General features: G+C 41.6%; 1 protein-coding gene across 3 annotated transcripts in view; it reads left to right on the top strand.

The window, feature by feature from the left end:
* LOC122558200 (granule associated Rac and RHOG effector protein 1-like) overlaps window positions 1-25594 on the top strand; it is a 214257-nt gene that overhangs the window by 53077 nt on the left and 135586 nt on the right. Inside the window, exon 1 of one of the 3 annotated variants that reach the window (XM_043706523.1) lies at window positions 22554-22716. The exons of the other annotated variants lie outside the window; for them this stretch is intronic. The gene's annotated coding sequence lies outside the window, so the exon portion shown is untranslated. Of the gene's footprint in view, window positions 1-22553; window positions 22717-25594 lie in introns of those variants that run through there. 3 annotated transcript variants of the gene reach the window in all.

Genomic DNA, 25594 nt, shown 5'->3' on the forward strand with positions numbered 1-25594 from the left:
GGTCATCCCTCAGCCTCTGACACTCCAAAAAAAAACAGACCCAGCCTATTCAATCTTCCTTTTAGCTCAAACACTGCAACCCTGGCAACACCTTTTGTAAATCTTTACTGCACCCTTTCAAGTTTCACACTATCTTTTCAATAGCAAGGTGACCTGAACGCAGTATTCCAATAGTGGCCTCACCAATGTTCTATACAGCCACAACATGACATTTCAACTCCTACATTCAATGCAATGACCAATAAAGGGAAGTTTACAAAATGCTTTCTTCACCACCTATCTACATGTGACTCGACCTTCAAGGAGCTATGAACCTCCACCCAAGGCCTCTTTGTTCAGCAACACTCCCAAGAATCCTAAGATTAAGTATATAAGTCCTGCCTGCTTTGCATTACCAAAATGTAAGACCTCACATTTACCTAAATTAAATTCCATCTGCCATTGGCCTGGCTGATCAAGATACTGTTGTAGTGTGAGATAACCTTCTTCACTGTCTACTACACCACCAATTTTGGTGTCATCTGCAAACTTACTAACCATTCCTCCAATATTCACATCCAAATCATTCCTGTATAGAAGAACCTCGATTATCTGAATGCCTCGGGTGGGGAGTATTTTGTTCGGATAATTGAAGGCCGGATTACACAGTTTAGCCAAGCATTGGGACTTTGTGATCTTGTCCGGATAATCTGAAATTCGGATAATCAAATGCCGGATAATCGAGGTTGCTCTGTAAATGACAAAAACCAGTAGACCCAGCACCAATTGTTGTGGCATACCGCTGGTCACAGGTCTCCAGTTTGAAAAAGAACCCTCCACCACGACCACTCTGTCTTCTACCTTCAACCTGATTTTGTATCCACATGTCCAACTCTCCCTGAATTCTGTGATCTAACCTTATTAACCAGTCTACCATACGGAACATTGTTGAACACCTTGCTGAAGTCCATATACTTATAGGCAACGTACACCACTTTGCCTTTTCTTCAAAAATCCAATCAAGTTAGTGAGATGTGATTTCCCGCGCAAAAAGCCGTGTTGACTATCCCTAATAAGTCCTTGCCTTTCCAAATGCATGTAAATCCTGTCCCTCAAGATCCCTTCCAATAACTTGCCCTCCACCAACATCAGACTCACTATTCCATAGGTCCCTGTTTTTTTCCTTACCACCACTTTTAAATAATGGCACCATGTTAGCCTCCCACCAGTTTTCAGACACCTCACCCATGGCTATCAATGATACAAATATCTCAGCAAAGGGCCCAGCAATCACTGTCTTAGCTTCCCACATTGTCAAGTGATATACCTGATCAGGTCCTGGGGATTTATCCCTTAACAACATTCTGAAAACAAATGATCTCATTTATTTCATTGCTCGATGTAGGAGCTTGCTATACACAAAATGGTTTTTAACATCCTACGTTACAGCAGTGACTGAACTTTTCAAAAGTACTTGGTTGGCATGTGCAATGGTCACAGAAGATGTTATAGAAATGCAGGGTTTTTTTTCTGTTTATCCAACTTTTTCCCAAGCTGAACAGTGCTAGTTTGCCCTCTGCTCTGCTTCCTGTTCCAGTTGTGGGAAGATTGTGGACAGGAAACCTGACAAAGGGCAAGCTGAGGTGAGCACTTTGGCAGTGAGCACATTAATTTCTACACTGCCTTGTTTTTCTCACTATCGATGAAGCATTTCCGCACATTGAGATGAAGGATTCTGAGCTGCTCTATTGCACAAGCACTGCAGAACTTTGATCCATTCACATCAATGTAGGATGTGGCGCGGTGGCTCACAGCGCCAGGGATCCAGGTTCAGTTCCACTGTCATGGCAACTGTCTGTGTGGAGTTTACATGTTTTGATCATACTGCATGGATTTACTCCAGATGCTCCAGTTTCCTTCCACCGTTCCAAAATGTGCATGTTAGGTGGATTGGCCATCCTAAAGCACCTACCGTGTCCTGGGATGTGCATGCTTCATGGATTAGTTATGGGAAATGCGGGGTAACAGGAATAAGGCAAGGGGTGGGTCTAGGTGGGATGCCCTTCAGAGGGTTAGTGTGGATTTGATGGGCTGAATGGCCTGCATCCATGCTGTAGAGATTCTATCATTCTCAGATACTTACTCTGTAAAGTGAAATGTGGTAGCTCGATACATGGTTCGTGAACCAGCATGATTGAGCACCAGTGAACAGATGACACCAGAATTGGCGGTGTAGTGGACAACGAAGAAGGTTACTTCAGAGTACAATGGGATCTTGGTCAGATGGGCCAATGGGCTGAGGAGTGGCAGATGGAGTTTAATTTAGATAAATGTTAGGTGCTGCATTTTGGAAAAGCAAATCAGGACTAATATGCTTAATGGTAAGGTGGTGATGTAGAAAGAGTGCAGGTTCTTAGTTCCTTGAAAGCAAAGTCGCAGGAAGATAGGATAGTGAAGAAGGCGTTTGGTATGCTTTCCTTTATTGGTCAGAGTATTGAGTACAGGAGTTGGGAGGTCATGTTGCGGCTGTACAGGACGTTGGTTAGGCCACTTTTTGAATATTGAGTGCAATTCTGGTCTCCTTCTTCTTATCGGAAAGATGTTGTGAAACTTGAAAGGGTTCAGATAAGATTTACAAGGATGTTGCCAGGTTTGGCGGATTTGAGCTACAGGGAGAGGTTGAATAAGCTGGGGCTGTTTTCCCTGGAGCGTCGGAGGCTGAGTGGGTGACCTTATAGAGGTTTATCAAGTCATGAGGGATATGGATAGGGTAAATAGACAAGGTCCTTTCCCTGGGGTGGGGGAGTCTAGAACTAGGGGGCATAGATTTAGGGAAAAAATTTAAAGGGATGTAAGGGGCAACTTTTTCATGCAGAGGGTGGTGAGTGTATGGAATGTGCTGCCAGAGGAAGTGGTGGAGGCTGGTACAATTGCAGCATTTAAAAGGTATCTGGATGGGTATGTGAATAGGAAGGGTTTGGAGGGATATGGGCCAAGTGCTGCCAGGTGGGACTAGATTAGGTTAGGATATCTGGTCGGCATGGACGGGTTGGATTGAAGTGTCATGGAAACAACCTCTACCATCTTTTCACCACATGGTAGGCCTTTGGAGAAAATGCAGAGGCATGGGATTGAAGGTGATTTAGCAATTTGGATTAGAAACTGGCTTTCTGTAAGAAGGCAGCAAGTTGTGGTTGATGGAAAATATTCAGCCTGGAGTCTGGTTACCAGTGGTGTGCCGCAAGGATCTGTTTTGGGACCACTGCTGTTTGTCATTTTTATAAATGACTTGGACGCAGGCATAGGTGGATGGGTTGCAGATGACACTAAAGTCGGTGGAGTAGTGGACAGTGTGGAAAATGTTACAGGTTGCAGGGGGACTTGGATAAACTGCAGAATTGGGCTGAGAGGTGGCGAATGGAGTTCAATGCAGTTAAATGTGAGGTGATTCACTTTGGGAAGAATAAGGCAGAGTACTAGGTCAATGGAAAGAGTCTTGGTCATGTGGATGTGCAGAGGGATCTTGGAGTCCATGTACATAGATCCCTGAAAGTTGCCACCCCAGGTTGACAGTGCTGTTAAGAAGGCATACGCTGTATTAGGTTTTATTGGTAGAGGGATTGAGTTCTGGAGCCGTGATGTCATGCTATAACTATACAAAACGCTGGTGCGGCAGCACTTGAAATATTGTGTACAGTTCTGGTCACCCCGTTACAGGAAGGACGTGGAAGCATTGGAAAAGGTGCAGAGGAGATTTACCAGGATGTTATCTGGTCTGGAGGGAAGGTCTTATGAAGAAAGGCTGAGAGACTTGGGTCTGTTCCCACTGGAGAGAAGAAGGCTAAGAGGGGATTTAATAGAGACCTACAAGATGATCAGATAGGATAGACTGTGAGAGTCTTTTTCCTAGGATGATGATGTCAGCTTTTACGAGGGGGCATAACTACAACTTGAGGGGTGATTGATATAAGACAGATGTCAGAGGCAGGTTCTTTACTCAAGGGCTTGGAATACCCTGCCTGCCAATGCAGTTAACTCAGCCACATTAGGGAGATTTAAACAATCCTTGCATAAGCACATGGATGATGATGGGATAGTGTAGGGGGACGGGCTTAGATTAGTTCATAGGGTTGGCGCAATGTTGAGGGCTGAAGGGCCTGTTCTGCGCTGTATTGTCCTGTATTCTGTGGTGTGATGAGCCTGTCTTAAATTATTCTCCTCCCACTAAAACAATCACTCACCCACATTCAAACCGCTACAGAAAACACTATCAGATTCAGAAATTGAGTTCATGTGCTGTTTTTTAGAGGCAAGAGAAATTTTACAGATTTGTAACTGTATGTCGACTTGGCTTAGTGGTTTTGTCATTGTGGTTTATAATTTAGATTCTTGTGGTGTGGAATTGAGTTGTCTGGACTGAAATCTCAGTTACAGTCTGGTCTATCAGCTGCTTTCTTACAGGCAGTTACATTTTTTGTTTTGGCTTTCCTTGGTTTTGGAAAAATTGGCCAAGATTTTAATTCTTTCAAGGGGTCAATATTTCCCCTTGGGTATTTTTCCAATTTGCTGGTGAAGGTTCCTGTTCCACCACCCTTTCGTACAGCACACTCCAGATTATAACTGGCTATGTAAAATAGCTTCCTGATGTTACCAATTACATTAAATCTCTCTCTCCTGGTTACAGAACCTTCTGCCACTGGAAACACTTTACGAACATAGTAACATATGAACTAGGAGAAGCAGTAGACCTTTTGGCTCCTTATGTTTGCTGATCATAGCTGATCTAATTGTGGCCTGAAATTCTGTTTCTTCTCTCCAACAGCCTTGACTACTTTCGACCCTTAAAATACCTCAAAAATATTCTGACAAATTAAAGCTCAACAGCTATATGTAAAGTAAATGAGAAGTGTGGTCTTTCATTCCAAAGAAATGGAGTATGAAAATAAGCGTTTGGTATGCTTGCCTCTAACAGTAAGTGCATTGATTAAAGCAGTTGGAATGTCATGTTGCGGCAGAACAGGACATTGAATATGAGTTCAAATCTGGTTGCTCTGCTATAGGGAAGATGTGAAACTTGAAAGGATTCAGAAAATATTTACATGGTTGTTGAGCTATAGGGCTGGGGCTATTTTCATTGGAGCGCCAGAGGCTGAGGGGTGACCTTATAGAGGTTTATAAACTCATGAGAGGCATGGATGGGGTAAATAGACAAGGTCTTTTCCCCATGGTAAGAGAGTCCAAAACGAAAGGGTATAGGTTTAAGGTGAGAGGAGAAAGATTTAAAAGCGACCTAAGGGGCAACCTTTCATGCAGAGGGTGGTGCATGTATGGAATGAGATGCCAAAGAAAATGGTGGAGGCTGGTACAATTACAACATTTTAAAAGGCATCTGGATGGATACATGAATAGGAATGGTTTAGAGGGATATGGGCAAAATGCTGGCAAATGGGACTAGATTATTTTAGGATATCTGTTTAGCATGAATGAGTTGGACCAAAGAATCTGTTTCCATGCTGTACATCTCTATGATTATAGGACCATCCCTCAAGCAACTAAATCTGATTTTCCTGGACCTGGGGGTGGGGAGTGGTGCTGGTGAAATGGCATTAGGAGCACCATACACAAGACTCTGCTAACTGAAAGAGGCTGTTTACTTCGGCGGACAAATTTTGGTGTAGGAACTATGGAAATGGCTCAACATGGGTAAGAGGCATAGTCAGCGCAGGCCAGGTCCACTGGTGTATAAAGTTTGGCTAGGTGTGATGGTCCTGAACAAGCACAGAGACTATATGAAAGCTGTAAACTTGAAAATGGTGCCGAAACAAAATGTGTCCAACTCCTCGACAGCCTTTGGCTGTTCTGGAAACTGTGGGCTCTTCCTCTCCATCAGGTGTTGAAGGAATAGATCCAGAGGTGTAGAGGGAAAGGATAGAAAGATGAGTCTGGATAGGAGTGAGAGTAACAGGGTGGATGTTATGGGGGTCTTTGGAAAGTTAAATATTGACTGGAAATATCTGTATTATAATTCAAGTACTTTAGATGGGTCAGTTTTTGTCCAATGTGTGCAGGAGGGTTTCCTGACAGTCTGAAAACAGGCCAACAAGGGGCAAGGCCACATTAGATTTGGTACTGGGTAATGAACCTGGCCAGGTGTTAGATTTGGAGGTAGGTGAGCACTTCAGTGATAGTTACCACAATTCAGTTATGTTTACTTTAGCAATGGAAAAGGATAGGTATATACTGCAGGGCAAGAGTTATAACTGGGCAAAAGGCAATTAGGATGCGATTAGGCAAGATTTAGGATGCATAGGATGGGGAAGGAAACTGCAGGAGATAGGCACAATTGAAATGTCGGGCTTATTCAAGGAACAGCTACTGCATGTCCTTGGTAAGTGTGATTTGGAGATGGTAGTGTTGGACTGGGGTGTACAAAGTTAAAAATCACACAACACCAGGTTATAGTCCTGAAAATGTGTTGCTGGAAAAGTGCAGCAGGTCAGGCAGCATCCAAGGAGCAGGAGAATCGACGTTTCGGGCATGAGCCTGACCTGCTGCGCTTTTCCAGCAACACATTTTCAGCTCTGATCTCCAGCATCTGCAGTCCTCACTTTCTCCACCAGGTTATAGTCCAACAGGTTTAATTTGAAGCACAACCACCTGATGGACTATAACCTGGTGTTGTGTGATTTTTAACTTGATAAGTATGTACCTGTCAGGCAGGGAAGAAGTGGTCGAGCAAGGGAGCCATGGTTTACTAAGGAATTTGAAGAGGAAGAAGAAGGTTTATGTAAGGATTAGATTAGATTAGATTAGATTCTCTACAGTATGGAAACAGGCCCTTCAGCCCAACAAGTCCACACCGCCCCTCCGAAGGATAACCCACCCAGACCCATTCCCCTACCCTATATTTACCCCTGACTAATTCACCTAACTACTGTGGACAATTTAGCATGGCCAATTCACCTGACCTGCACATCTTTGGACTGTGGGAAGAAACCCACACAGACACTGGGAGAATGTGCAAACTCCACACAGACAGTCACCCGAGGCTGGAATCGAACTCAGGTCCCTGGTGCTGTGAGGCAGCAGTGCTAACCACTGTGCCACCGTGCCACCTTTGCTATGTGATGGCTCCGTTAGGGCCTTTGAGAGTTACAGATTAGCTAGAGAAAACCTAAAGAGAGTTAAGTAGAGCTAGGAGGGGACATGAGAAGTCGTTAGCAGATAGAATCAAGGAAAACCCTAAAGCTTTCTATAGGTATGTCAGGAATAAAAAAAAGACTACAGTAAGATTAGAGCCAATCGAGGACAGTAGTGGGAAGTTGAAGAGGAGAAAGATGAATATTTTTCATTGTATTTTTCCAGTGTGAATACAAATGTTGTTGAGGAGAATACGGAGATACAGGCTACTGGACTAGATGGGATTGAGGTTCAGAAGGAAAAGGTGTTAGAAATTCTGGAAAGTGTGAAAATAGATAAGCCCCCTGGGCTGGATGGGATTTATCCTGGAATTCTCTGAGAAGCCAGGGAGGAGATTGCAGAGCCTTTTGGCTTTGACCTTTATGTTGTCATTGTCTACGGAATAGTACCAGAAGACTAGAGGTTAGCAAATTAGATTACTTACAATGTGGAAACAGGCCCTTCGGCCCAACAAGTCCCCACCGACCCTCTGAAGAGCAACCCACCCAGACCCATTCCCCTACATTTACCCCTTCACCTAACACTATGTTAGGTGTTGGAAGAGGTTGTAAGAGATAGGATTTATAATCATCAAGAAAGGAATAAATTGATTAAGGATAGTCAACACAATTTTGTGAAGGGTAGATTGTGCCAACAGATACTGGCACTTACCAACAAGTGGCGATAGACCCGACCCCACAACTGGAGAACCAAATCACAGCCTTACTCAAAAATCTTCAGAAATTTGGGGAATTAAACAAGACAGACTTTAAAAAAATGAAACCAGATGGATCTAACACACCACACTTCTACGGATTACCCAAAATTCACAAATCAAGAGCTCTCCTCTCACCAGGTAGTCTTGCTACCTAGAACGCCACTGCACAGATTAGTCAAGGAACTACACTAAAGACTAAAATACATAGTAGAAGACTCATGCCACTCCATTCTCTCCTCCCAAGAATTCCTGAATACTATCAAAGACACCAAGATAGAAGAGCATGAAATATTGGTCTCCTTTGGCGTAACAGCCCTATTCACATCTATCAACATCAACCTGGCCAAGGAAACACTGACTACAGTATTAGAAGAACCAAAGACACACACACACCAAAAACTGCCAACTTCAGCAGCAAGGACAATATCGGCAAGCTAGTGGACCTATGCTTTACCACCCACTGCACTTTCAATAACAAAACCTACAGACAAACCAACCAAACACCCATGAGATCCCCAATATCAGGATTCTTAATAGAGGCAGCAATGCAGAGACTTGAACAAATAGCTCTGCCAACAATCCAACCCAAACTTTGGGTCTACTACATGGATGACATCTTTGTCATCACTAAATGAAACAAGTTAGAGGAAACCTTATAGGCTTAAAACTTAATAATACCTTATAGGCATAAAACTCACTAAAGAGGAGGAAAACAACAACAAACTGCTATTCCTAGATTTCACAGTAGAGCGAACAGCCAATGGGAAACTTCAAACTAGCATCTACAGGAAAACAAGGCATACAGACCAAATACTAAACTACAGAAGCAATCATCCCAACACCGCAAATGAAGCTGCATCAGAACATTATTCCAACAAGCCACCACACACTGTAGCACAGAGGAACTACAAAGAGCACAGGAAACTCACCGATAGAGTGTATTCAAAAAGCATGGGTACCCAATGGACAGTCTGCCGATTTCTCAGCAACCAATCCAAACAAGCAGACAAAATGCATCCAGAAACTCTTGTCACTATCCCTACATCAAAGACCTCTCAGAAATTACTGCCAGACTACTCAGACCTCTTAGCATTGTGGTAGCCCACAAACCCACCAACACACTAAAACAGCAGCTAATGAACTTGAAAGACCCTGTACAGACAAGAAGCAAAACTAATGTAATTTACAAAATAGCTTGCAAGAATTGTAACAAACACAACATTGGACAAACAGGCAGAAAACGAGCTACCAGGATACATGAACATCAACTAGCTACAAAAAGACATGACCCTCTCTCACTAGTATCCTTACATACAGATGAGGAAGGACACCACTTCAACTGGGACAACACATCCATCCTAGGACAAGCCAAACAGAGACACGCACAAGAATGCCGAGAAGCATGGCATTCCAACTGGAACTCTATCAACAAACACATTGACTTGGACCCGATTTACCACCCCCTGAGAAAAAGAACAGGACATGACATCACCACGGGAAATGACATCAACTCACGGAAACCTAAACACATAAATAGAGAGCGGGTCATAACACCAGTACTTCTCCAGCGGCTCAATGATGATGTTTACCTCACATAGTGAAGAAATTGAAAATGAACCTTGCAGCTTAGCGAGCAAACTTGCATCCAGAACCTCAACCTGAGCTCCAAATCTTCTCAAAACTCGCTATCACAAACCTTTATTGAGTTCTTTGAGAAGGTGACCAAGCAGGTAGATGAGGGTAAAGCCACTGATGTGGTGTGTATGGATTTCAATAAGGCATTTGATAAGGTTTCCCACAGTAGGCCACTGCAGAAAATACGGAGGTATGGGATTGAGGGTGATTTAGTAGTTTGGATCAGAAATTGGCTAGCTGAAAGAAAACAGAGGTTAGTGGTTGATGAAAAAGTTCATCCTGGAGTTCAATTACCAGTGGGGTACCACAAGGATCTGTTCTGGGGCTACTTCTGTTTGTCATTTTTATAAATGACCTGAATGAGGGCATAGAAGGATGGGTTAGTAAATTTGCAGATGACACTAAGGTTAGTGGAGTTGTGGATAATACCAAAGGATTTTGCAGTTTGCAGCAGGACTTAGATAAACTGCAGAGCAGGGCTGAAAGGTGGCAAGTGGAGTTTTAATGCGGAAAAGTGTGAGGTGATTCATTTTGGAAGGAGCAACAGGAATAAAGATTACCGGGCTAATGGTAAGGTTCTTGGTAGTGTGGATTCCTGAATAAGGGCTTATGCCCGAAACGTCGATTCTCCTGTTCCTTGGATGCTGCCTGACCTGCGCTTTTCCAGCAACACATTTTCAGCTCTGATCTCCAGCATCTGCAGACCTCACTTTCTCCTCTTGGTAGTGTGGATGAGCAGAGAGAGCTTGGTGTCCATGTACATAGAGCCTTGAAAGTCGCCACCCAGGTTCATAGTGCTGTTAAGAAGGCGCACGATGTGTTAGCTTTTGTTGGCAGACGGATTGAGTTTCGGAATTATGAGGTTATGGTGTGGCTGCACTTAGCATGTTGCGTACTCTGGTCACTGCATTATAGGAAGGATGTGGAAGCTTTGGAAGGGATTCAGAGGAGATTTACTAGGATGTTGTCTGGTATGGAGGGAAGGTCTTTTGAGAAAAGGCTGAGGGAATTGAGGTTGTTTTTGTTAGGGAAGAAGGTTGAGAGATGACTTAATTGAGACACTTAAGATAATCAGAGGGTTAGATAAAGTGGACAGTGAGAGCCTTTTTCCTCATAGTGATGGCTAGCACGAGGGACATAAGTTTAAATTGAAGGTTGATAGATCTAGAACAGATGTCAGAGGTAATATCTTTACTCAGTAGTAGGGGCATGGAATGTACTGCCTGCAGCAGTAGTTAAAAATCACACAACACCAGGTTATAGTCCAACAGGTTTAATTGGAAGCACACTAACTTTCGGAGCGACGCTCCTTCATCAGGTGATAGTGGAAGGCTCAGTCCTAACACAGACTTTATAGCCAAAATCTACTGTGTGATGTAACTGAAATTATACATTGAAAAATTGATTGTCTGTTAAGCCTTTCATCTGTTAGAATACAGTGATAGTTTCACTTCTTTCATGTGATTGCAGAACTTTGATATGATCTGTTGGCTGTGGGTTTGCTTGGTTTGTTTGTTGCATTAGTAAAATAGATCTATTCTGCCTCTTTCCTGTGTGGTTCCATTGGAGATTTGCATTGGTTTTCTGGGGTTTCTCAAGTTCTGAGCTGAAATTGCTCCAGTGGTACTTTGCAATTAAGGTACAGAAACTCTGGTTATAAAAATGATTTACCAGTTGCATTGATCCTCTTGGCATGGATTTCTTTTTCAGAAAGGAATCAAGAGCTCTCTTATTCCTTCAACAAAAGTCAACCTCTGTCTATGTTTCCTTTTCATTATTTGAGTGAAACTCATCAACTTGCTGTTTATGAGGCTGATTAATGGCAAATTAGATTTGCATGTTGATGAATGCAGTTGTATATGAAATGAACACTGATCTTCTCATTATCAATAAACAGATGGCTTACTTGGGACTCGAGCTTAATGCTGGCTGACTAAATGTTATTTTCCTTGTCAGCTTACTAGCCACAAGATGAATTTTGCTGAGACCTTAATCTTTTCATTGTTTGTTGACACTTTGCCTCTTTCCAGAGTGTTTTGGTACGTTTGTAATGTTGATAATGTTATATGAATGCATTTGCATTTCTTTGTTTTCCTTCTGGAAGTTCGTCTTGCTTGGGTATTATTTCTCAGGCAAACTTTTTGGGTATAATTTGTCATTTGTTACGGCTCCGTTAGCTCAGTCTTGACACAATATCCACTGCTGCCATTGGTTTCAGGATAAAGGACTGAAACTTAAACCACTTCTCTCTCTGGGATTGTTCTTGGATTTATTCTTGAAATATTGTAACATGACGTTGGCATGGTCGAATTTATGCTAACCTGTGGTTGTTCTTTTTCACAGTTATCAGGTAACCACACTCTGCAGGATTGGACTCCCGTGGTCATTTTAGGCAGGTTCTCTTCCCTGGCAGTGAACAGATGGATTTTCATGATAGCCATTTTCTTTGGCTGCTATTCTCATACATAACTTGATATATTTCATTTCATAGCTTTTTACAATTAAGAAATTCTCATATTTCAGTAGCATCTCTCACAATTGTTTTTTAAAAGTAGCCAATTAAGACTTTTGAAGTGTAGGCCTTATAATGTATGAAATGTGATGATATTGTGTCCAGCAAGCTCCTACACTGGCAGTTTGACCAGATAGTTAGAACTTTTTTTAGGTGTTGGTCAAGGGATAAATGTTTGCTAAAAGAACATAGAACAGTACTGCACATGAGCAGGTCCTTTGGCCCACCATGCTGGTGCTGACCTCTGCTGTTCTAAACTAGTCCCATCTGCCTGTACGTGGTCTGTATCCTATTCCCTGCCAATTCATGTGTCTGTCTAAATGTCTTTCAAACATTACGATTGCCCAGCTTCCCTGGGCAGTGCATTCTAGGCATCTGCTCCTTTTGTGTAAACATTTCCTATACTCTGACTACCCATCCTATCTGCGACACTCATAATTTTATATATTTTTATCAGGTCACTTGTCAGACTCCAGTGAAAACAATTAGTTTCTTGAACCTCTCCTTATAGCTAATACACTGCAATCCAGGCAACATCCTGGTAAGCTTCTTAATGTGGCCTAACTAAAGTTTTGTACAGCTGCAGCATAACTTGCCAATTTTTATACTCAATGCGCTGACCGACGAAGGCAGGCATGCTGTTTGCCACCTGATCCACTTGTGTTGCCACTTTGAGTGAGCAATGGACTTGGACCCCAAGATCCCTCTGTATAATCAATGCTCCTGAGAGTCCTGTCATTTACTGTATACTTTCCTCTTGTAATTGATCTCCCAAAATGCATCAGCTCAAATTTGTCCAGATTAAAACTACATCTGCCATTCCTCTGTCCAAACTTCCAACTGACCTATATCCTGCTGTGTATCCTTTGGCAACTTTTTCATTATCCACAATTCCACCAACTTTCATGTCATCTGCAAAATTACTTATCAGACCACCTACATTTTCATGCAGATCTGTGTTATATGACTAATATATCACACATGCACACAGTCACTAGTGGTGTTTTGAAGGATCAGTTCTCGCTCTCTTGCATGCTCGATCTCTTTTGCTCTTGCTTGCTTTCTATATCCACACTATAGGGATTCTAAGGTAAATATGAGAGAGAGGGCACTATTCCATGATATGCCCTGCCATAACTGCCAATGACCAATTTTGTATCCAACTTGCTGACTTTCTATGGATTCTATGTGACTTAATCCTCTGGACCAGCCTAGCATGAGGGACCCTGTCATGTGCTTTAGAACAGTGAAGACTCCCTAGTTCTTGCTGTTATCGTGTCAAGGAGGTGAAAACACCATCTCTGATTGTGCATCATGAAGGCAGTGCTGGCACCAAGAGTGTTAACTTTGGTGACTTTGAATTCTTGACTTTGAATTCAAATTTAAAACCATATCAAAGGTATATGAGCCTTGGTGCTGTGAGGATCCTTCAAAATGGGGTCGTGGAATAGTTTGTAAGTTTACATTCTTTTGATGTGAACATTACTGGCAAGAACAACATTTCTAGACCATTTCAACCTGCAGCTGATTGATTGACTAGTGCTGTGAAGAGTGTGGAATCACATCAGCCAGATAGAATCCTCTGCTTTTTGCAAATTTAGAAATGTCTGAAAATTTGTAAAAATTAGGCTCTGTAAAAGTGACTACACAGTTCTCAGGTTGTTATGAAAACCCTATGTCTTTTATGAAACATGCCTTTATTCAGTATGCCTTTTGGGTCTATTGTAACTCTTTCCCACATTGGCATGGTTAACTCTTACCTTGAAACAAGATTCTTAGTTGTAACAAATTGCTAAGAAATAAATTGTTCAGGAAGGAAGTCTACCACTAATGACTTGGGGAAATTAGGGATGAGCAATGAATGCTGACCTTATTAGTGAAATCTACATCCTAAGAAAGAGTAACAAAACATGTTGAAGTGTGCAGGTTGGATGGTGAACCCTTATTTTCCAGTAAATCTATCGCCGTGTTCTTCAGCATGTTCATGGTGGGAGATAGACCTACTCAGTGTTTTAAACTGTAAATCAGTCTAAATAAATTAACCATTTCAACACTTCATATAGGTTGGGACTTTGGTTTAGTCTCATGCCTAACATAACATTAGTGTTACAGGAAAACCCTATTTCCACTGGGGAAATCCCTCAGGGCCATAATTTTCCCTTAAATGAAAATGCTTATGTATATGCCATTGAGAAAATTGACTTGTTGTAAACCTTGTTACCAAATTGTTGATTTTGGTAATAAAATGTTTTTGATCCAAGCTACCAACTGAATTTCTTCCATTTTATTCAGAAAACTGCTACACAGATGACTGTTTCAAAGGAAATTAATGTTACCTAAAATTTAAGTGGGGATTATATGGTGAGATATAAAAAGTGAAGTCTGCACAGAAAAGCAAATTGATGGTTTAGCTTTTCCAAAAAACAGGAGTTCTCCCTTAAACCTCAAATTATAATATCTAACTGTTTGTGCAAAGATCATGGGATTTTGCTTTTAGCTTTTGACCTTGCCTCTCCTTGTTCTATTCTTACACATTACATGATCACCACCTTTGTGTCCTGGTTAAGCAAAACCTCAAATTGAAACAAGTTTGTCCTTGTTCACTAACTTCTGTATGGCTTCATCTGGGTGTCTCTCTGTTACCTCCTACAAGTTATTTGTTCTCCTTCCATTTTGGCCTCTTGAACATCTTCAGTTTCAATTGCTGTACCATCAGTGGTCCTACCTTCAGCTGTCAAGGGCCTAAGGTCTGGAATTCCCTCTGCAAACTGCTCTACCCCACTATTTCTTTCCTACTTTGAGATGTTCCTTAAAACCTCTCTGCCCAAACACACCTTCGTGCTTTATTTGGTGACATTTCTTGGAAGCACCCTGAACATTTTGCTACATTAATAGTGCTATATAAATGCAAGTTTTTGTTGGTTTGAATGAGTCTAGGAGTGAATGGTGACTATGTCAGCATATTCACATACCCACCACTGCAGAAATATTCGGTCTAGTTGGTGACTTGGAACACCCTATTGTGGGTAATGTTTGGCTGTATGCTGCATGTGCAGATTTTTTCCCCTGAGCTGCCTGTTTGTATTGTCTGCCTGTTCTGATAAATTCATGGAATAGTTTAGAAAAAAATGCTGAGATACAAGACCTCCTTGTTTGACTTGTTTATCATCTCTCAGTGAGCATTGTTCACTGACAGTGAACCATTTATCCTCTTGATATCAATTCAGAATTTCAATTTATTTGATGACAGCACGAGTTTGATTCCATTACTTACTACAAGGAAGAGAAAATATCTCTTTAGAACATGTGGATTTTCATGCAGATTGTCCACTTACTTTGCTAATCTCAGCTACTGGAGTTGATGCAGTCCATTTTACATCTCTGTATTATTCAATTGTTTTCATGCAAGCTAGATAGTCATTAACAAATCCAAAGAGGAAATTAGAGAAAGATCTTTACTCCAAATAGTGGTTAGAATGTGAAACACGCAACCACATGGAGTGATTAACTTGAATACAAATGTACATAAAGGGGAAGCTAACTAATTACATCGGGAAAAAATGAATGCAAGGATCTTTTGAAAGCAAGTGATGGAGCTTGTGTGAAACATCAACATGGCATTAGACTTGTTTTGCTGTTTGCATGGTGCAAGCTCCTTTTCTGTGCCATTCTTTGTTGAAGTTAATGAAAGATTAGGTGCTGCAAGGAGTAGAGTGAGTTGAAGATAAAATGATTCTTGTGATTAGGATTGTGCAAAGCAGCAAGCAGTTGTATTGGTGTGACATGTTGTGGGGAAATCAGGAAAGTGGGTGAACAAAATGCAGGGCAGTTATTCACTGGTTTGAAACAAAATTAGAAAATCTTGTATCTTTGTTTTGTTTAGCTTAGGACTTTTATAATGGTACTATTGTTGTTTGGATTCTGGGAGATTGAAGTCCATGAATGTTTGGAGTACTAAAGCTCCTTTTTTTTTCCCAGGGGCTTAGATTGTGCACTATTTCTTGTAGTCTGAGACTGCTAATGTACTGAAAAAACCTTAAGCCAGGTCTCCTGGAATCTGAAGTAAAATGCGTTGGAAGGACTATGAGCGAAGTCAGCTGTTGAGCAACCTACGTCTAGGGCTTTAGTGCTTCTCTGATCTGGGAAATATCCAAAGCTGCTTACAGAGAACACACTGGAGCTAAGCAGATGTCTTTAAACAGTTGGGTCTTCACAAAACCTGACAGCTTTGTGATTGCTTTACTGAAAACAACAGTTTTAAATTTCAAATTTCAAATGCTCAAGTTGCTGAATCCAAATGGTGAAATTTGAATCAGTACTCTTTATGTTCTTGGTTCCACTCTCTCAATCAATAGTCTTGTAACATAGTCATTGCAGCATCATACTTGCAAGTTGGTTCTGTAGCAGTTTGATGCAATTGAGTGGCTTACTTGGCCATTTCAAATGGCAGTTAAGAGTCAGCCAAATTGTTGTTGGCTCGATGTCACAAGGATGGTAGATTCATTCCCTGGGCATTGGAGAAACTAAAGAGTTTTTATAGTAGATCACCATTGCTGAATCTAGTTTCCATTTCCAAATTTATTGATTGAACTTATTGAGTATAAAATATAACAGCTGCCGCTGCAGGATTTGAGTGAATCCATGTCCCTAAAACATTAGTCCAGGCCTCTGGGTTACTAATCCAGTGACAATTCCACTGCTTCATGTCTATCATTTGACTCTACACATCAACTCCAATAGGCCAATGTCGCAATTAATTAACAAAAGTCTATTGATTTGTCGGTGCCTTTTTTTCATTCTTGTGACGTGGGCATCAGTAGCAAGGTCAGCATTTAGTTTTCATCCCAAGCTTCGTTCAGAGTTGTGAACAATTTCTTGAACAGTCAGTATGAGGTTTGATTCCATTGATTCTCTTGCTAGAGCACTCAGAGGGCAGTTAAGAGTTGACAGCATTGCTGGGGGACTGGACTCGCATGTAAACTGTACACACATGATTTTAGCTGCCTGTACTGTGCAAATGTTTAATTTCTGGTCTGTGCACCCCTTTTCCCTCCTCTTATTACTAGGATAAGATCTATGTCTGGACTAAGAGCAGAAATCTGTTCAAATAGTTTCTATGAGAGCATTTGCTGTTTTGATACTGTGGAATTCAACTTGGAATGTAAATTGGGCAAATTCACAGCACGAGGAGCCTGAGATGCTCCAAAACTACCACATAAGAATTTTTAGGGGCATAAAAGGGCTGTTTAAGGCTAAACAGGCCATCCTTCAATTGCATTGTTAATTTGTACTTCCATTAGCTAGCAGATAGAAATTTTATTTTATTGGTGTGTATGTCAGATGTTTAGTTTTTCAAATGATTACTTTGAAAAATTGGTTGCACTCTGAATTTGTTTTTAAGGGATACTGATGCTGAGAGGAGCTATTTCACTGTTGCATTCCACTGTGATTTCATTTGCTATTTTAGTCCTCGTGACAAGTTAATACCTTTTGAAGAGGGGCTAATGGTTTTAGAGAATAATCACATTGAGGATTTAATAATCAAAGCTGTTGTGACTGCTGGACTGGGTGAGTGCTACAGTAAACATAAGCTGTTGCGACTGGTGTGTTGATATTTAGACTATGTTAAGGCAATTTGCAAATGCACTGCAAGTATATTTTTTTAACGTACGTACAGATGTTTCAAGTGCTATCAGCCACATTTTGAACAGTTTAATAATGAAGTTAACTTTTTATTTGCTTTATTTTTCCCACTTTTTCTAGAGCAGCATCTCCTTTTTTTGACTTGCAAATCAGAGTGTCTACCTCTTTCTTTCACCTTTTTCGAAATGGCTAGTTAGTCCTGTGAAAATGTGGACTGTGAATGTTGTTGTCAGGCTATTTGACAGACTACTAAAGATTGAGACAGGTGTCAAGAGTGTAGGCTAACATTGTCCCCACTGATTCAGGGACCAGTTCTGGCAGTTATAGTTTATCGGGGCTAAATTCTCTGGCAGTTATAGTTTATCGGGGCTAAATTCCTATTTCTCCCCTCCCCACCTCCCTAATCCAGAGGACAGTTTTAATGTCCTGTTGCTGTTTCATCCGTTTTATTGGTCAGCAATCTGTACAGAGCAAACAGCAACACTGACCTTCTTACTTGGATGAATATAATCATATGATGTAGCATTTTGCTGAGGTCACTTGGGAGGTCTGAATGATGTCAGAGATGTACAGCATGGAAACAGACCCTTCGGTCCAACCCGTCCATGCCGACCAGATATCCCAACCCAATCTAGTCCCACCTGCCAGCACCCAACCCATATCCCTCCAAACCCTTCCTATTCATATACCCATCCAAATGCCTTTTAAATGTTGCATTTGTACCAGCCTTCACCACTTCCTCTGGCAGCTCATTCCATACACGTACCACCCTCGGTGTGAAAAGGTTGCCCCTTAGGTCTCTTTTTTATCTTTCACCTCTCACCCTAAACCTATGCCCTCTAGTCCTGGAATCTCCCACCCCAGGGAAAAGACTTTGTCTATTTATCCTATCCATGCCCCTCATAATTTTGAAAACCTCTATAAGGTCCTCCCCTCAGCCTCTGACACTCCAGGGAAAACAGTCCCAGCCTGTTTAGCCTCTCCTATAGCTCAAATCCTCCAACCCTGGCAGCATCCTTGTAAATTCTTTCTGAACCCTTTCAAGTTTCACAACATCTTTCCGATAGGAAGGAGACCAGAATTGCACGCAATATTCCAACAGTGGCCTAACCAATGACTTGTACAGCCGCAACATGACCTCCCAACTCCTGTACTCAATACTCTGACCAATAAAGGAAAGCATACTAAATGCCTTCTTCACAATCCTATCTACTTGCAACTCCATTTTCAAGGAGCTATGAACCTGCACTCCAAGGTCTCTCTGTTCAGCAACACTCCCTAGGACCTTACCATTGAGTCTATAAGTCCTGCTAAGATTTGCTTTCCCAAAATGCAGCACCCCTCATTTATCTGAATTAAACTCCATCTGCCACTTTTTGGCCCATTGGCCCATCTGGTCAAGATCTGTACCTCTTATGCTCGCATCCAAATCATTTATGTAAATGACAAAAAGTAGAGGACCCAGCACCGATCCTTGTGGCACTCCACTGGTCACAGGCCTCCAGTCTGAAAAACAACTCTCCACCACCACCCTCTGTCTCCTCGCTGCTCCTTGGATGCTGCCTGAACTGCTGTGCTCTTCCAGCACCACTAATCCAGAATCTGGTTTCCAGCATCTGCAGTCATTGTTTTTACCTTCTACCTTTGAGCCAATTCTGTATCCAAATGGCTAGTTCTCCCTTTATTCTGTGAGATCTAACCTTCCTAACCAGTCTCCCATGGGGAACCTTGTCAAATGCCTTCCTGAAGTTCATGTAGATCACATCTACCGCTCTGCCCTCAACAATCCTCTTTGTTACTTCTTCAAAAAGCTCAATCAAGTTTGTGAGACATGATTTCCCACACACTAAGCCATGCTGACTATCTCTAATCAATCCTTGTCTTTCCAAATACTTGTACATCCTGTCCCTCAGGATTCCCTCCAACAACTTGCCCACCACCGACGTCAGGCTCACTGGTCTATAGTTCCCTGGCTTGTCTTCACTACCCTTCTTAAAGAGTGGCACCACGTTGGCCAACCTCCAGTCTTCCAGCCCCTCTCCTGTGACTATCGGTGATACAAATATCTCAGCAAGAGGCCCAGCAATCACTTACTGCCACAGGACTCGGAAAGAAACATTCTATCTCTCCTCACATCTGTCTTTGCAAACCTAATAATATCCAGCAAGGCATTGGGTTAGTTAGCTGGCACGTTTTTTTATCCTATCTTCATGAATTTTATGGAATAGAGATGGTTTTGTCCATTAATCTGTATCTGCCTTTGCTGCCTTCATCTGTTTCTCCAGAAGTCATAGAATCATAGAATGATAGAGAGGTACGGCAAGGAAGCAGACTGTTATTTTGGTCCACTAGTCCTTCCTGACCAGATATCCTAAATTAATCTAGTCCCATTCACTAGCACTTGGCCCATATCCCTCTAAACCCTTTCTATTCAAATACCCATCCAGATGCCTTTTAAATGTTGTAATTGTACCAACCTCCACCACTTCCTCTGGCAGCTCATTCCATACACGCACCACCCTCTGTGTGAAAAAGTTCCCCTTATGGTCCCTTTTAAGTCATTCCCCTCTCACCCTAAACATATGCCCTCTAGTTCAGGATTCTCCCAGTTGTGTTCAGAGAGAAGTTCAATGTGGATAAATGAGTTTTTGCATTTTGGTAAACAAGGGTAGGGCTTATATAGTTAATGGTAGGGCCCTTGACTAGTGTTGTAGAACAGAGAGACCTCGGGGTCCAGATACATAATATTTTGAAGTTTGCGTTGCATATAGACAGTTTGGTTAAAAAGGGGTTTGGCATGCTTGCCTTCATTGCTCAGTAGTATTGAGTATAGGAGTTGGGACGTCATGTTGAGGTTGTGCAGGACATTGGTGAGGCCTCTTCTGGAGAACTGTGTCCAGTTCTGGTCACCCAGTTATAGAAACAATATTATTAAGCTGGAGAGGGTTCAGAAGAGATTTATCAGGATGTTGCCGGGGTAGAGAAGGTTTAAGTTATCAAAAGCTAGATAGGCTGGGATTTTTTTTCATTGGACGTTAGGTTGAGACGCGATCTGATAGAAATTTACAAAATAATGAGAAGTATAAGTACAGTTAATGGTAGTTGTCGTTTCCCTAGGATAGGGGAGTTCAAGACTAGGGAGCAAATGTTTAAAGAAACCTTTTACACAGGTGGTTTGTGTGTGAAATGAACTTCCTGAAAAAGTAGTGGATATGGGTACAATTACAATGTTTAAAAGACATTTTCAGCACCTGTCCTGTGGCTATCGATGATACAAATATCTCATCAAGAGGCTCAGCAATCTTTGTGTAGATACATGAATAGGATAGATTTGGAGGTATATGGATTAGTGGTGGTGGAAGAGCACAGCAGTTCAGGCAGCATCCAAGGAGCAGCGAAATCGACGTTTCGGGCAAAAGCCCTTCATCAGGAATAAAGGCAGAGAGCCGGAAGCGTGGAGAGATAAGCTAGAGGAGGGTAGGGGTGGGGAGAAAGTAGCATAGATGACCTGGGAGTTGCAGTGGGAGAGGGACTCCGAGATTCTTGTAGAGAGAGGAGGAAAACTTCTTCAAGGCAGGCATCCTTGCAAGAGGATTCGCAGTAGGGTTAAAATCAACGAGGTAAAAACAATAACTGCAGATGCTGGAAACCAGATTCTGGATTAGTGGTGCTGGAAGAGCACAACTGCAGATGCTGGAAACCAGATTCTGGATTAGCATCCTTGGATGCTGCCTGAACTGCTGTGCTCTTCCAGCGCCACTAATCCAGAATCTGGTTTCCAGTATCTGCAGTCATTGTTTTTACCTTGGAGGTATATGGGCCAGGAACAGGCAGATGGGACTCGTTTAATTTTGGATTATTTTCGACATGGACTGGTTGGATGGAAGGATCTGTTTCCTTGCTGTATAACTCTATCACTCTATGCCAATGACTAAAGGGAAGTAAATTATTCCGATACTAGTTCAATTGTTCTTTTGTCTTGATGCCCAAATGTTTCAATCATGAGGTGGTTGTCGGTTAGTTTAAAAAAAATCATAGTCTGTCTCCTGATACAACATTCCTTCCCTTGAGCCCAACTCTCAATCCATTCCCAAGCACTGCAATCCAGCCTTGGAACCAATTGTTGCTATCAAAGATGCTGTTGTTTTTGCTGCATAATCATTCAGTTAGAATGCTTAATGACTTTTAATCCATTGTTCAGATAATTATTCCAGAATAGTAAGATCAGAACGTTAAGGGAATTAGTTTGAATAGAAAACACGCAGTTTTTATAGACAGATAACTGTGTTTTAATTATGCCCATTTCATGACTGTGCTGGAAGGTGGGTCTCAACTGGGCACTTAGGTCTCCCTGCGCACCTCATCATTAAAAGAGAAAAGGCTTACATTTACAAAGTGCATTTTGCAAGTTCAGAATGACTGAAGTTATTTTAAGTGTAGTCATTGTTATAATGTAGGGTACACAGCAAGTTCCCACACAGCAATCTGGTAAAATACTGGCTCATTGGTTTATTAGTGTTAGCAATTGAGCGAACTCTCCTGTTCTGCAAAATGATTGATTCTATGGGAATTGTTTTTATGGCCACATTATGGGTAGAAAACATCTTAGTTTTAACAACTCATCCAAAAGATGTCACATCCTTATACTACTGCATAGGCTTGATACTGCCCTGGAGTGTTGGTCTAGATTATTTCTGAAGTTTCTGGAGTGGAACTGTGAACAGATTACTTTTAAGCTCCTGAAGGAAGAGTGCTAGCCACAGACCACAGCTGAAAGTTTATGGTTTACACAGTCTGCCCAAGCCAGTGGAGTTTGTAGAGACAGCTGTTCTGTAACCTGATACTGCTCAGCATTGTGTGACTGCTTAGACTGTGCTGTCAACAGAGCGTGCATTAGGTGAGAACAAGATTAGTTTAAACTGTGATGGCTATCGTAGGTGAATAGTTTATTGCCTATATTAAAGCATGTAGTAGCAATCTGAGTTTGTGGAACTGAACCCCAACGAGGAATTCATGCTTCAGGGAAATGGAGAAGACAGAACAAAAAATGGTAAGAAAAAAATGATTGACTGCTTGGAGCAATCAGTTTCAAATGGCCTGTTGCGATGCATTTTGTTTTCGAGTTTATTTTTGTATTGTACTCTTGCCATAAAGGAAACTCAGCCTACAAGTTGCTTGTACAGGATCTAGATGTACATTTTCAAAACTGGGGCTCCTGAATCTTTGGGAATGAGGGATTACTGGGTTCCTGTTTGGTTCATCAGCTTCCATTTAGCCTGTTGATGGACTATTATGTTATTTCTGTTAAGGTTCTATACAACTAATAAATTTTGCTGCAAAGTACAGCCAATGTTTTTTGGATAGCTGACAGTTTTGAGGAACTTATATGCTAGTTTTTTGGTAATTAATATCCTACAGTTTTTCCCCATTTAAATAGTATTTAGCTTTTTTATTCTTCCAATGAAAGTGCATAACCTCTTAGTTTCCACATTATATTCCATGCGTAAAGATCCTTTTCTCTGATTCCCAAGTTCCTCCTGTGCTTTGAGGTGTCCTGACCTCTGGCTTCAGAGAAGCAACACAGTCTTTGAGGCTTATGCTCACATCTGCAGAGATTAGAATCTATCCCCTCCATTGTACGGTACTCTACTACTACCACATTCCCATTCCCCCCTCCAACTTGAATGGCTCCCTGTTCTTCAGTGCTGTGGTCAGTTCACTCATTCCCTCTGCAGTCCTTACTTTCATCCATACAGAAGAAGACTAGAAACGTAAACACAAAAAGAATCTTTCTTTTACATTAAAGAACAGAAATACTCAGCATTCAGGAGGTTTTGTTTAGGCAAAAGTAACCAAACACATGTCTCCTTTCTATGTTCAATTCCTTGAAATGCTCAACTCCACTTTTGAAAGATGCAATCTCAAAGGCTAAGTCACACTAAGTTGGCTGCTACTTTATGCACTAAACACAGTCAGTTAAATGTGAATTTTTGTTTAAAAAGCAAATGTAATCTTCATGGGACACCAGCCTCTATTGGTTGTATGTTATTCCTTTCTTGCAGATGGCCATCAGAAATTAAAGAGAAGACATAGATGGTCATAAACCTAATTAAACATACTAAACTAAATGTGATGTGGAGGAGCCGGTATTGGACTGGGGTGGACAAAGTTAAAAATCGCACAACACCAGGTTATAGTCCAACAGGTTTATTTGGGAGCTTTCAGAGTGCTGCTCCTTCATTAGGTAGCTGTGGAGCAGGATCATAAGACACAGAATTTATAGCCAAAGATCAGAGTGTCATGCATGCAACTGATACGATATATTGAACAAACCTAGATTGCTGTGAAGTCTTTCATCTTTTAGAATGGGTTGCAAATTTCAGTTAATTAATGTTTAAATCCCAGAATTACTTTCAAAACACATTCTCGAGATAACTTAAGGTTTTATTAAAAAAAGGTGTCTGAGCTGAGATGTCAATGTATTAAAAAAGTGAAGTTACAGTCTGTCTGCATCCCAACCTTGAGTCAGACTGGTTCTATTTCCAAAGTAGGAATTTGTAAAATCTTACCTGGATTGACTGCCTGCAGATTGTGTGCTTTTTGAATAAAATAGAAAGTATCTACAATTACAGTTCTGCAAATGCAAATTCACCCCATAGACTTATAAAGCTGTGATGGACAGAGAGAGTGTGTATGTTTGTGTGTGTGTGTGTGTGTACACCACTTGGGGGATGTATGGGGGGGGGGGGGGGTTGTCTGCATAACTGTGATAGTGTATAGTGTAGTGAGGTCACCCGTAGCATGGCATGAACCAAGGGTGCCAGTTGAGGACATCCTCATGGACGCAAAACTTAGCTGTCAGCCACTCTGAGCTGTTGCGTATTCCAAAATCTGCCTTGGAGGATGGTTACCCGAAGATCAGAGGCTGAATGTCACTGACTGGGAGGGAATATCCCTATCTGGCGATTTGTTGCGTGGCCATTCATCCGTTGTCATAGTGTCTGCTCAGTCTCACCAATATACGCGGCAAGTACTCTGCCAATGTCGTCCATCTCATATGCTGCAGGCAAGGATGCCTCGAGGCATATACACTCTCACACATACATGGACACTCTTACATATTCACAGTCATGCACTCCCTCTTATACAAATGCTCTCTCTGACATACATACACACACACACACACACACACCTGCAAACCCACACACTCTCATACACATACTCACATACACACACTCTCACTCTCTCCCTCACACACACACTTCTCTCCCTCCCCCTCCGCCTTAGACCCTCCCAACCTCACACCCTCCCTTACACACAAATAAGTCTATGGGGTGAATTTGTATTTGCAGGATTGTATTTGCAGATACATTCTATTTTCAAAAAGCAGACAATCTGCAGGCAGTCAATCCAGATGACATTTTATAAATTCCTACATTGGAAAAAGAACCAGTCTGACTCAAGATTGGGATACAGTCGGATTGTAATCTCACACATTTAATGCATTTTAATGAACTAAACCTGCAACCCATTCTAACAGATGAGTCTTTAAACAGCAATCTAGGTTTGTTCAATATATCCTATCAGTTGCATGCATGACACTCTGATCTTTGGCTATAATTCTGTATCTTATAATCCTGCTCCGCAGTTACCTGACGAAGGAGCAACACTCTGAAAGCTAGTACTTCCAAATAAACTTGTTGGATTATAACCTGGTGTTGTGTGATCTTTAACTTAAAATAAATGCGAGAGGCTTCCATTTATGTTGCACATTAATATGTCTATGGTGAGGCAGGTATTTTTTGAGGCATAGTTGCCATCGTAAGGTAAGGATTGTGATTGCCACGTACCCACAGCAAAGTCCCACAGACAGCATTGTCCTAATTACTAGCTAGTCTATGTCTTAACGTTGATTGAGAGATAAATCT

This window comes from Chiloscyllium plagiosum, chromosome 17, assembly GCF_004010195.1.
Source record: "Chiloscyllium plagiosum isolate BGI_BamShark_2017 chromosome 17, ASM401019v2, whole genome shotgun sequence".
NCBI classification, from domain to species: domain Eukaryota; kingdom Metazoa; phylum Chordata; class Chondrichthyes; order Orectolobiformes; family Hemiscylliidae; genus Chiloscyllium; species Chiloscyllium plagiosum.